Source organism: Pelophylax lessonae (assembly GCF_965119305.1).
Source record: "Pelophylax lessonae genome assembly, chromosome: 2".
NCBI classification, from domain to species: domain Eukaryota; kingdom Metazoa; phylum Chordata; class Amphibia; order Anura; family Ranidae; genus Pelophylax; species Pelophylax lessonae.
This window is the reverse complement of record NC_138769.1, coordinates 664,973,966-664,988,362: the sequence shown is the minus strand read 5'-3', so window position 1 is coordinate 664,988,362 and position 14,397 is coordinate 664,973,966. Positions and strand designations below refer to the sequence as shown.

General features: G+C 48.7%; 1 protein-coding gene across 1 annotated transcript in view; it reads right to left on the bottom strand.

Annotated features, from left to right (window-relative positions):
* The window catches only part of CWF19L2 (CWF19 like cell cycle control factor 2), a 410,652-nt gene that overhangs the window by 294,268 nt on the left and 101,987 nt on the right, over positions 1-14,397 (bottom strand). The window lies entirely within an intron of this gene.

Below are 14,397 nucleotides of genomic sequence, written 5' to 3'. Positions count from 1 at the left end.
CATACCGGAACCAGGCGGGCGCCAACTCCTGACAGAACCCCTCTCCACCGGGGTGGGGGGGGCTGTCGACCAATACGGACGCCGTGACTCTGTTGGTCATTGGCGTCCAGGCGAGACGTTTAACTCGCAGGGTCAGTCCCCGTCCAGTGGGACTATGTCGCGGCCGACCCAGCGCGGAGCTATGGCCTGCACGCGCTCGTAGGCTGAACTGGGGTGACCACTGGATATCAACATCCAGCCCGTCGCCCAGTTTCAGCGTACTTGCTTGAAGATCTCACAGGAACACTGGAGAAAAAAAAAAGCTGTCTAAAAAAGTATTTCTAAAAAAAAATCCTGCCAGGACCGAAGATCCTAGCAAGGAATCTAGGTCCTTACTCCTAACTAGACAGAAAAAAAACTGATTTGCTGTAGCAGGAAGTGAGAGGATATACCCTCTGGGACTGCCCCTAGGGTGTGGCCAGAACGTTTTCTTTCCTGTCTAGTCCTACTCCTGTAGAGGGCAGTATAACCCGAGTTGATATTAATCAAGGAGGACTACGTCTGTCAATGAGCGACAGAGAAATAACTGTCAATCTCCCTCAGTCTGGGGCTCCATGCAAGATCTCAGCTCATGGAGTTTCAGAGATCAAGAGAGGTGAGGAATCAGCCCAAAACTACACGGGAGAATCTTGTCAATGATCTGAAAGCAGCTGGGACCAAAGTTTACCAAGAAAACAATTGGTAACACACTATGCCGTGAAGGACTAAAATCCTGCAGCAACCGCAAGGTCCCCCCACTCAAGAAAGAACATGTACAGGCCTATATGAAGTTTGCTAATGAACATCTGAATGATTTAGGGGAGAACTGGGTGAAAGTGTTGTGGTTAGATGAGACCAAAATCAAGCTCTTTGGCATCAACTCAACTAGGCGTGTTTGGAGGCGGAGGAATGCTGCCTATGACCCCAAGAATACCATCCCCACCCTCAAACCTGGAAACATTATGCTTTGAGGGTGTTTTTCTGCTAAGGGGACAGGACAACTTCACCACATCAAAGGGACGATGGACAGGGCCATGTACCGTCAAATCTTTGGTGATAACCTCCTTCCCTCAGCCAGGGCATTGAAAAGGGGTCATGGATGGGTATTCCAGCATGACAATGACCCAAAACACATGGCCAAGGCAACAAAGGAGTGGCTCAAGAACAAGCACATGGCCTAGCCAGTCTCCAGACCTTAATCCTATAGAAAATATGTGGAGGGAGCAGAAGGTTCAGGTTACCAAACTTTAGCCTTGAAACCTTAATTGACTTGAGGAGGATCTGCAACGAGGAGTGGGACAAAATCCCTCCCGAGATGTGTGGAAACCTGGTGGCCAGCTACAAGAAAAAAGTCTTAACTCTGTGATTGCCAAAAAAGGGTTTTGCCACCAAGTACTATGTCATGTTTTGCAAAGAGGGCAAATACTTATTTCACTCATTAAAATGCAAATCAATTTTTAACTTTTTTTTTAAACTCAAATTTCTGGATATGTTGGTGGTTATTCTGTCTCTCACTATTAAAATAAACCTACCATTACAATTTTAGACTGATCATTTCTTTGTCAGGGGGCAAACGTACAAAATCAGCAGGGGATCATATACTTTTTTCCCTCACTGTATCCATCATGCCATACCATCAAGCATGTGAATGGCCCCAAATGTATTCTTCAACCGGACAACAACCCCAAACATACAGCAAATGTCATTAAGAGCTATCTTCATGGTAAAGAACAACAAGGATTCATGGAAGTGATGGTTTGGCCCCCACAGAGCCCTGTGGGGTGAAAGCCATCCCTTGAGGTGATTTCCCTTTGGGAGTATTTCACCAAAAATGATTTTTTTATTGAAAGGAATGCCCAAATTCTGACCTTTGTCTTAGTGCAGACTTCTGGGAAAATAAGTAAGCCAATTACACAAGCAGTAAATTACATACCGGGGGGGGGGGTGTTCTGAACACCATCTGTGTACAGAACGCCATCAGGTTGTCATATTGCATTGCATTTTTATAGAGAATTAAAGCACTGAAGATTAAAAAGGAAAGGTATTTTTTAATAGCATTCAAATACAATATGACTTGTGTCGCAATTGTTTGTGCTATATCATTTTTTTTTTTTATTTGCTATTTTTTTTCCCCATAAAAGAGGAGTTACCCTTTCACATTCAACAAGGTGGGTGGTGCCCCTTGGATGGGTTTGCACACTAACTGGGTGTTGCTTTGGGCGTGCAGATCTGAGAACTCATCTCATCAGGATAATTCTCCAAAGACAGAAGAAACTTAAAGGCAATATCCCTTAACAGCAGCTAATAAACACAGAAATATCAGTTTTGGGTCAAATGACCCTTTAAATGGCACTTTAATATATACATTTATGAATGTCAGCCGTAACTGTTCAGAAGAAAGCGGTTTATGAGTTGTGCATATAGGAGGTTTAATCCCTGATACACTTGGATGACACCCATCAAAGTCAGAGGATTAGCAGGTTAAAAGGAAAATTGAATGCTTGGCAATATATATAAGAAAGATGGTGTCAACACTGCACACTGCTACCACAGCACACCAATACCAATCGTGTGCTCTTCGCAAAATTTTATCAGATTGCAGAAACTGACCAACGTGTCTACTGCTGAATTCAACTAACCAACTTTCAGAAACTATTACAAATAAATACTAAATGCAACAGAAACCTCAAAATATAAGAACTGAACAGATGATATTTCCCTACATACAGTTAACTTCCTTTTTAGTACTACCCTAAAAGAAGATTGTGGATTATTCTTTGGTGCTAAAGTGGCAGTTAACAGGCAAACCAACCACACAACACAGATAACCTTGCATAATGCTAAAACCCACAAAGTGCTTCCCAACCTCCAGACCAAAAAAATTGTATTAAGCCAAAAGCCCCCAAGTGGAACACTCGTCTTTCTCGTTTGGAAAATTATCTGGTGTAATGTTATTACACTTTAAGGTTAGGCTCACATCTTAGCGGTTCTGCGTTCCGCGTTTGTGCAGGCACAGAAGGATATTAATTTGAATTGGTTGCTCTACCTGAATGTACAGTATCCCACAAAAGTGAGTACACCCATCACATTTTTGTAAATATTTTATTATATCTTTTCATGTGACAACACGGAAGAAATTAAACTTTGCTACAATGTAAAGTAGTGAGTGGGCTGCTTGTATAACAGTGTAAATTTGCTGTCCCCTCAAAATAACTCAACACAGCCATTAATGTCTAAACCGCTTGTAACAAAAGTGAGTACGCCCATAAGTCAAAATAACGGAATTTTTGTAAAATCTTACCTGTAAAATTCCTTTCTCTGAGTCCTCCGACAGTCGCCGCCTCTTCATATTCGTCACAATGGGGTAATTGACCTTTTCTCCGTAGGAGTAGCTAGGCAAAAGAATATGTCAATATTAAAGCTTTTAACATATCCCACCCCCAGGGGGTGGTCCCCTCAGTCAATACCCTCCTACTTCCTGTATCCATACCTCAGTTTCAGTAGAATAGCAGTAGAGTATATAACCAAACCCCAAAAGAGGGGCGGGGGCGGCGACTGTCGGAGGACTCAGAGAAAGGAATTTTACAGGTAAGATTTTACAAAAATTCAGTTTTCTCTTACGTCCTCCGACAGTCGCCGCCTCTTCATATTCGTCACAATGGGGACGTCCCAAAGCAGTACAAACATGAGGGGTGGGAAACGCAGCCGCGCCTAAGGCAACGCAGTCTCCACAGCAGAAACAAAGGAACCTTACCAAAGGAAGGAAACCAGCTGGGTAGCATGAAAAAAACTTGCTCAACAGGAGCAACAACCCAGGAAAAAACAAATAACCTAGGGATAAACGACATCCCAAACAGCCAAGGGCCCAAAAACAAGGGACCCTAAGGTACCGCCGCACTAAGAACCTTGCGGCCAAAGGAAGCATCTGCCGATGCCTGAACATCCACCTTGTAGAATTTCGAGAAGGTGCGAACGGACGACCAAGTCGCCGCCTTACACACCTTGGCCACAGAAGCCCGATGATGACAGGCCCAAGACGTACTCAGAGATCTGGTAGAGTGCGCCTTCACAGGCATGGGGGGAACTTTCCCCTTCAGAGCATAGGCCTGTTCAATGGTCTGTCTGATCCATTTGGCGATGGTAGAAGCCGACGCCGCCATGCCCTTCCGAGGTCCCTCTGGAAGGACAAATAAAGAATCCGACTTGCGAAAAGATTCCGTCGATTTCAGGTAAACCCTGATCGCCCGAACAACATCCAAGGAGCGCAAATCCACCTCCTTCGGATGTTTAGGCTTCGCGCAGAGCGAAAGCAAGACAATGTCCTCATTGAGGTGAAATTCCGAGATCCTCTTCGGAAGAAAAGAAGGGTTAGGTCGCAAGACCACCTTATCCAAGTGAATGACCAAATACGGAGATCTGCAGGACAAAGCTGCCAGCTCCGACACCCTGCAAGCCGAAGTGATCGCCACCAAAAACGCGACCTTCTTGGACAACATAGACAACGAGATCTTCCTGATCTGTTCAAAAGGAGCGTGTTGCAATACGGACAGAACAAGGTTCAAGTCCCATGGAGGCAAAGGTTCCCTCCTAGGAGGGACCAGGTGTCGCACCCCTTGAACAAAAGTGCTAACCAAGGGGTTAGACGCCACAGGGCGTTGAAAAAGAACGGCCAGCGCAGAAACCTGGCCCTTGATTGTAGCCAACGCCAAACGCTGGTCCACACCCGTTTGAAGGAAAGACAACACCCTAGACACCGAGTATGAGCGAGGGGGATACCCCCTGGACTCACACCAGGCAAAATAGGTTTTCCAAGTACGGTAGTAGACTTTCCCCGAGGAAGACTTCCTCGCGTTGATCAAAGTGTGAATGACCTCAGGGGATAGACCCCTATCCTTCAGGACCTCGGTTTCAACAGCCAGGCCGTCAAAGCCAGCGACTGTAAAGCAGGATGAAAAATTGATCCTTGAGACAGAAGATCTTCTCGAAGAGGCAAACGCCACGGAGCGTCGACCGCCAGATTCACGAGGTCCGCGTACCAAGACCAGCGAGGCCAGTCTGGTGCCACTAGAATCACCGTGTGCGGTTCCGAGGTCAACCTGCGAAGGAACCTGGACAGCAGTTGAATCGGTGGAAATGCATACATCAGCCGATACTGATGCCACGGAGTTACCAACGCGTCTGACGCGTCTGCCCGAGGATCGCGCGTCCTTGCCACGAACCTTTCCACCTTGTTGTTCAGACGAGACGCAAACAGGTCTACCTCCGGAAGACCCCACTTCGCGCACAACATCTGGAAGACATCCGGGTGGAGGGACCATTCTCCCTGGTCCAAGGTCTGGCGACTCAGATAATCCGCCTGCCAGTTCTCCACCCCCAGAATGTGAACCGCCGTTATCGCCGGGACGTGCGTCTCGGCCCAAGACAGAATGTCGGCCACCTCCCGAGCCGCTCGGGCACTCCTGGTGCCCCCTTGGTGGTTGATGTAGGCCACCGCCGTGGCATTGTTCGCCTGCACCCGAACCGGACGGCCCTGCAGCAACGTCGAAGGCAGGGATTTATCGCTCGCAATTCCAGAATGTTGATCGGAAGGGAGGATTCCTCCTCCGACCAAGTTCCCTGGGCGGACAGAACGCCCAGAACACCACCCCAGCCCGACAGGCTGGCATCCGTGGTGATCACTGTCCATGAGAGACAAAAAGACTTGCCCCCCGACACCGCCGGGGACTGTAGCCACCACAGAAGATCCCTTCTGGTACGATGACTCAACGAAATCTGGAGATCCAGAGATTGCGGTCGCCCGTCCCACCTGGACAGGATCTCCGCTTGGAGACCCCGCGTGTGAAATTGGGCGAAGGGAATCGCCTCGAAAGCCGAGACCATCAATCCCAAACACCTCATACACGTCCAGAGGGACGAGCACTGATTGTCCCTGAGGGACCTGACTTCTTCCTGAAGTGTCCTGAGTTTATTGTCCGTTAGGAAGACCTTCGCCTGGACCGAGTCCAGGATTATTCCCAGGTAGGGAAGACGAACCGACGGGCACAGCGTCGATTTTGGAAAGTTTATCGTCCAACCAAACTCCTGTAGAGTCTGCATCTTGACGGACAGGTCCTTCACCAGACCCTGACTGGTCGCAGACCAAACCAGAATGTCGTCCAGATACACCAGGACAGAGATGCCCTGGGCTCTCAACAAAGCCAGAACCGGTGCAAGCACCTTGGTGAACACCCGCGGAGCCGAAGCGAGACCAAAGGGTAACGCCGCGAACTGGCAATGATCCTCCGCAATGGCGAATCGAAGGTACCTCTGGTGACCCTCGAAAATGGGGATGTGAAGGTACGCATCCTTCAAATCGATGGAGGCCACGAGTTCCCCCGGAACCAGGGCAGCCACCACCGACCGCAGGGATTCCATGCGGAACTTGCGAACCCGCACAAAGCGGTTCAGAGCTTTTAAGTCCAGAATTGGACGTACCTTGCCCTCCTTCCTGGGCACATTGAACAGATTTGAATAGAACCCCCGAAATCTGTCCCGATGAGGCACCGGAAACCACCCCTCCCTGAGCCCGCAGGTCCCGCACCGCCAGGTGCAGATCCCACAAACGCTCCGGAGACAGTTGAAGATTTGAGGGAAAAAATCTGCTCGCCAGCCGGGAGAGAAACTCGATCTCTGCTTACCTGTCCACGGCTTCTTTTGGGAGCCTTGACCTTTGAAGGGTTTGCCCTTATAGTGTGACCTAAAGGCACGAAAGGACCCCTGAGAGGGTCTAAAAGAAGCATGCTTCTCACCATGAGCAACCTTAGCCTTGTGGGATTGGGGCAAGAGCGTGCTCTTACCCCCCGTGATCCCCTTTATCAGCGTATCCAAGGGTTCGCCAAAAAGGCGAGATCCAGTATAGGGTAGATTAGCTAAAGTTTTGCGAGAAGCTTGGTCCACAGGCCAACATTTCAGCCAAATCAGGCGGCGTGTCAACACCGCCACGCTGTGCACACGTGCAGCCAAAGGGACTATATCTAAGTCCGCATCACACAAATACATGACACCCTAATGGATTTGATCCACCATAGCCAACGTTGCCGGAGGGGCAGAGTCAGCCACCAGGACGCGCCTGAGCACCTGCGTCCAATCCGCGACAGCCTGAGCTGCCATAAGTGAAGCAAAAATAGCTTTCAGCATGGAACCGGTAACCGAGTAAGTATGGCGTGCAAGAGACTCCAGCCTCCTGTCCGTGGCATCCCGGAACACCGGGGTATCCTCCGCCGGAATCGCAGTAGATTTATTCAAAACTGCCACAGCGTGATCCACCGGAGGTGGCACACACCAACGGTCATCAGTAGCGGGTGTGAAAGGATAACGTAGCTTGAACCTACTTGGCACAGCAAAAGGCTTCCGTATATTGCGCCATTGTTCACTAACAGCGCGCTGAAAATCCTCAGTGCAAGGAAAAACCTGCGATGATTTGTGTCTTCGCTGCGTCCCATAAGAGGCCAGGATGGCAGGAGGACATGGTTCATCCTGCAAATGCAGTGTTTGTTTGATAGAAGCAACCAATTAATCCATGAGTGCAAGCTCTTCAGACGAGCCAGGGGGGGAATTATCAACCCCTTCAACTTCTGCCTCCCCTTCAGACCCCACAAGGTCCAGGGACGAGCGGGACCCCGATAAGGTGACCCCAGCCATAGCAGCCCCATCACCATCGCCCTCTGAATCAGAGGAAATTGAAACTCTGGGCCGTTTTGTGGATTGAGCAGCCACGACAGTAGCCAAATCACCCCCCGCGAGGGGAGCAGCAGCAGTCCCTTGGCCCCCCACTAAAGTGGGAGGAAATTTGCTTTCCTGAGAATCCATGCCCCCAAAAGTGTGTAGGAAAAATAAAAAGGAGTACTGCCTCTTTAAGATCGCGGCGAGCGGAGCCCACCGCACACACAGCACACACCGACCCCCACAGGGAGAATCACAAAAACTTAGGCAAGGAATACAAGAATAAGGAAGATAAAACCTGGAGAGACCACTCAAGCTGCTGCACCGATTGCTGTTCTCAGGGAAAGGAAGTGATGTAACACAGACCGCTCCTATAAAGCCTATGGAAGGCTCCACAAACATGGCCGCCGGTGAGGGACTAGCAAAGGCAGAGCATGCAGCGCTGACATGTGGCACAAGCGATCGCCGCCAAAATGGCGGCGCTTGGCGCCAAAAACGCCGATCCCAGCACATAGAAATGGCCCTCATATGCCTGCAGCTATTAATAAAATGGCGGAGCGCAGCAGCAGGCGCCGCATGTTGCACAAAACATGTTCCACAGCATGCCTTACAACATACAGCATGTCACACAGATAATCACACAGTTTGTAACACAGAACAGTGTATAACAGCCCCCCTCCTTGCAGCCCACAGCAGCATAAACCAGACAGGGAGTCCAATAGTGTGAACAGACATGCAGGGTTACACAGTCCCAGACGGACACCCACTAAACAGACAGGTCCCCACACAGAGTACACTTACCTTCTGAATGGCGTGGGGAACCCGCACAAGCGATCAAGCCACTGCACATGGGACAGGGAGAGTCGCAGCCAGGACGCAGTAGAACTGCGGTGCGAAACCGCATGGCGTCCAGTGAGGTAGCCACCTCACCACAGCATCCCTGCAGCGAACAGGGATGGGTCGTTCACATATGCCAGGAAAAATACCTGACTGAACGCTCGATGGCAGGCTGGGAAGCCACTCGCCCACAACCTGCGACCAGGGGAGCCAGCCCGAGACCCAGCCTGCACGATCCTCTTCAACAGAAGAATTAACTAATGCTGACAAAAGTAACAGCTAAGTAAAGAGAGAGAAAAAAAACTCAAATAAAATCAAAAAGAAGATAAAGGCTGAGACAAAATGCCCCAGCACAGAAACAGCCAGCTAACTCCTGAAAGCTAGACAATGAAACTGAGGTATGGATAGAGGAAGTAGGAGGGTATTGACTGAGGGGACCACCCCCTGGGGGTGGGATATGTTAAAAGCTTTAATATTGACATATTCTGTTGCCTAGCTACTCCTATGGAGCAAAGGTCAATTACCCCATTGTGACGAATATGAAGAGGCGGCGACTGTCGGAGGACGTAAGAGAAATCCAAATTGGGACCAAAGTGTCAATATTTTGTGTGGCCATCATTATTTTCCAGCATTGCCTTAACCCTCTTGGGCATGGAGTTCACCAGAGCTTCACAGGTTGCCACTGGAGTCCTCTTCCGCTCCTCCATGATGACATTACGGATGTTAGAGACCTTGCGCTCCTCCACCTTCTGTTTGAGGATGCCCCACAGATGCTCAATAGGGTTTAGATCTGGAGACATGCTTGGCCAGTCCATCACCTTTACCCTCAGCTTCTTTAGCAAGGCAGTGGTCATCTTGGAGGTATGTTTGGGGTCATCATGTTGGAATAATGCTCTGTGGCCCAGTCTCCGAAGGAAGGGGATCATGTTCTGCTTCAGTTTGTCACAGTACATGTTGGCATTCATGGTTCCCTCAATGAACTGTAACTCCCCAGTGCCAGCAGCACTTATGCAGCCCCAGACCATGACACTCCCACCACGATGCTTGACTGTAGGCAAGACACATTTGTCTTTGTACTCCTCACCTGGTTGCCGCCACACGCGTTTGACACCATCTGAACCAAATACATTTATCTCGGTATCATCAGACCACAGGACATGGTTCCAGTAATCCATGTCCTTAGTCTGCTTGCCTTCAGCAAATTGTTTGCGGGCTTTCTTGTGCATCATCTTTAGAAGAGGCTTCCTTCTGGGATGACAGCCATACAGACCAATTTGATGCAGTGTGTGGCGTATGGTCTGAGCAGGGACAGGCTGACCCCCCACCCCTTCAACCTCTGCAGGAATGCCGGCAGCACTCATACGTCTATTTCCCAAAGACAACCTCTGGATATGACGCTGAGCACTCAACTTCTTTGGTCGACCATGGCGAAGCCTGTCCTGAGTGGAACCTGTCCTGTTAAACCACTTTATGGTCTTGGCCACCGTGCTGCAGCTCAGTTTCAGGGTCTTGATAATCTTCTTATAGCCTAGGCTATCTTCATGTAGAGCAACAATTCTTTTTTTTTTTTCAAATCCTCAGAGAGTTCTTTGCCATGCGGTGCAATGTTGAACTTCCAGTGACCAGTATGAGAGAGTGAGAGCGATAACACCAAATTTAACACACCTGCTCCCCATTCACACCTGAGACCTTGTAACACTAACGAGTCACATGACACAGAGGAAAAATGGCTAACTGGGTCCAATTTGGACACTTTCACTTAGGGGTGTACTCACTTTTGTTGCCATTGGTTTAGACATTAATGGCTGTGTTGAGTTATTTTGAGGGGACAGCAAATTGACACATGCAGCAGGCTGGATGGGTACTGGCAATAGAAAATAATGGCAGCCCTTGTTTTCCACATGACACATGCACCGGGATGGCTGTTACTAATATGAATGGATATTCCCTGTCCTGAAACAAAGAATTTCTGGAGGAAAAAAAATCTGCATTACAGCCAGTTTACACTGGTGCGATGCAGGAACCCTGCGAACCTGCATCGCACCTGACCTGCAGGTAGTTCACACTGCCTGCCATATGCAAACTGTTAGGATTGTCACAACTATCTAGAGATAAAGTAGGAGTTTCTAGGCTGATTGGGAGAAGGAAGACCAGAGAACCAATGCATTAAAATAGAATTTATTAAATGTATTTAAAACAAAATTATTATACACACAGGGATGTATAAAGGCACATATAAAACATCCCTTATATGCAAGACATATGTTAAAAACCACAGCACAGAAATATTTCCCTATTATGGGAGCAATATATGCTTCAAGCTGATGTTGGTGCAAGAAGTCTTAGATGATATTCGGTTTGTGGGTCCCAATGAGCCAACGCGTTTCGCATCAGGCTTCGTCAGGGCCAGAGAGACTGAGCAATACCGATATTTCTTGCTGTAAACGAAGATTAGATGACAGGTAAGGAAAAAATGGATTTTTGTAAAATCTTACCGTAAAATCCTTTTCTCTTAAGCTCATTGACAGACGTAGTCCTCGTTGATTAATAACAACTCGGGTTATACTGCCCTCTACAGGAGTAGGACTAGACAGGAAAGAAAACATTCTGGCCACACCTTAGGGGCAGTCCCAGAGGGTATATCCTCTCTCTCTCTGCTACAGCAAATCAGTTATGTCACAAAGCAGTGTTTAGAGAATTTAACCCAACCCAACTCAAAAAACAGAGGGGCGGGTACTACGTCTGTCAATGAGCTTAAGAGAAAAGGATTTTACGGTAAGATTTTACAAAAATCCATTTTTCTCTGTCGCTCATTGACAGACGTAGTCCTCGTTGATTAACAACAACTCGGGACGTCCCAAAGCAGTACCACAAATGAGGGGTGGAAAAATGGAAATCAAAATCCAATCTAGAAGGCCCAACCGGTGCCAACTAGAAGTTTTAAAGGCTCATCAATCACACGATGAGACTCAACTGAAATTCCAACGGAAAAAAACCCTCGAGGTAGACCACCGGTCTCCTCAAATTGCGGCCTGCAAAACCTTGCGGCCAAATGAGGCCTCCGCCGATGCCATCACATCTACTTTATAAAATTATGTAAAGGTATGTACCGACGACCAGGTGGCCGCCTTGCACACCTGGACCACTGACGCCTGATGGCAGTAGGCCCAGGAAGTACTGAGCGCTCGAGTGGAGTGCGCCTTAACAGGGAACGGAGGATTCCGACCCTTAATAGAATAAGCCTGTACAACCGTCTGTCTAATCCATTTGGAGATAGTTGCGGGAAGATGCAGGCAACCCCTTTCTGGGGCCATCCGTGATCACAAAAAGTGAATCCGTCTTACGGAACGTTTCCGTAGCCTTCAAGTATACCCTGATTGCCCGAACCACATCCAAGGAATGCAACGCATATTCCCGAGGATGATTGGGCTGAGGACACAAGGAAGGTAGCACAATATCTTCATTCAGATGAAAGTCTGAAACCACCTTAGGAAGAAAGGATGGCTTCGGATGAAGAACTACCTTATCCCTATGAACCACTAGACATGGGGAATGGCATGATAATGCAGCCAGTTCTGACACCCTGCATGGAGAAGTGATAGCCACCAAGAAGGCCACCTTCTGAGATAATGTAAGCAAGGAAATCTCCCTGATATTTTCAAAGGGAGGTTTCTGCAGAACCCACAAAACCAAATTAAGATCCCAAGGTGGTAAGGGCGCGCGGACTGGCGGAGCCAAGTGCCGCACCCCCTGGATGAAATTCCGCACCAGGGAATGAGTAGCCAAAGGCTTCTGAAAGAAGATTGCTAATGCTGAAACCTGACCCTTGATGGTGCTCAAGGATAGTTTCTGCTCAACCCCCCTTTTGCAGAAAAGTCAAGATTCGGGTCACCGAATAGGTACGTGGGGGAAATCCCAAAGATTCACACCACGCAATATAAGTCTTTCATGTGCGATAATAGACTTTGCTGGAAGTCGCTTTCCGTGCTTTAATTAGAGTAGGAATAACTGAAGCTGACAACCCTCTGCCCTTCAGTACCTGGGTCTCAATGGCCAGGCCATTAAAACCAGCGACTGTAAAGCACGATGGAAGATCGGTCCTTGAGACCGCAGATCCTCCCTGAGAGGAGGTCTCCAAGGAGCGTTCGCGACCAGCATGTCCAAGTCGGCCTGACCGGCCTGACGAGGCTAGCCTCGAATTTCCAGGATAACTGGAGTTCCCTCTATCTCTATCCTGTGGAGAAATCTCAGCAGCAACTTGAGAAGGGGAAGACGTATAGTAGCTGATACTGCCTTTGTAGGCCGTTCAGCGCGTCTGCTGCGTCCGCTAGAGGATCGCGGCCGCGCGTTACCAACCTCCGCGCCTTCCTGTTGAGCCGATATGCCAACAGATCCACCTCCGGGATGCTCTGATGAAGACACAGATGGTGAAATCCTTGGTGATCGACCTAAGTCATCAACCTGATATTGTCTGACTGGATCCAAACCAGGCTGCCCTAGAGCTGCTTGGTCCAGGCAATCCGACAAAGTCTGATCGCTCTCTGTTCCCACACATTTATCAGAAACTTGATTCTTATCAGGAGTGGTGGTTTCTCCTGGTTGAGCATTAGAGACCGAAGTTACCAGACTAGAGGCTCCTTGGTCTGTTTGCTCAACCGGATCCGATTCCTGTAGGGAACTGAGACTAATCTTTGGAAAAGGTAAAGAAAATGATCTGTTCAGGGAACGGTAACTACCGCTCCCTGTAGCACCTAAATGTTGGAAGGGAAGAATCGCACTGGTAGCAGTGATCGATACTCGATCTTGTGTCCTGATCGTATGATCTCCTGAACCCCTTAGTCCGAGATTCAGGAAGGCTCTAGCTCTGAATGCCGGTGAAGACGTCCCCCCACCCTCAAGCTGGGTGGGGGCGCACCTTCAGGCTGTATTAGCCTTAACTTCAGGTTTGGCTGAGTCGGCCTTTTGTTTGCCCGACCAGCGCCTCTTGAACCCTCCTAGAGGGGCTTTGCCTTTCCCGCTCGCCCCAGCGGAGCGAACGAACCCTTTATGAGCGGCAAAGAAAGGTCCACGCTTGTTACGAGGTCCTTTAGCTTTAGCAGCCTGCGGCAAAAAAGTGCTCTTGCCCCCAGTGACATCCTTAATGATCTCATCTAGGGTGGCCTCAAATAGGCGATTCCCCTGAAAGGGGAGATTCGCCAAGGCTTTTTTGGAACCTAGATCCGCTGACCAGCATTTTAACCACAGCACACGTCTGAGGATTACCGCTGACATAGATGTATGCCCTAACAAGGGGGTGGCATCCAGGGCTGCGTCACAGACGAACTGCAGTCCTTGTATAATTTGTTCCATCAAATCAGATGCTGCCTGGGGGATACCTTTCCCCTTTAGGTCATGGCGTACCAATCTTGCCCATTCCGTTAATGTCTGTGAAACTAAACCAATGACAATCACTGGTCTAAAGGCTGACCCTATCAGGGAAAAAATAGTGCGGGACTCCACTTCCATCTTCTGATCCACCGGATCCTTAAAGGACGGAGCGTCCTCCAACGGGATAACAGTGGCTTTATTCAGTCTGGAAATAGGTAGATCCACCACTGGTGGTACTGTCCATTTCTTAATGAGGGATTCCTCAAACGGATAGCGTCTAGCAATGCGCTTGGAAACAGTAAAGGTACGTTTTGAATGATCCCATTCCTCTTTAATTTTATTACCAAAACATTTGGGTAAGGGAAAAACCTTCGCCGTCTTGGTAGGTTTACTAGTACCAAAGGGAATTTCCATCTCAGTTGCCTCTGCCGATAAAACCTCAAGTCTTAAGGTTTCCCGGACCGCCACTACTAG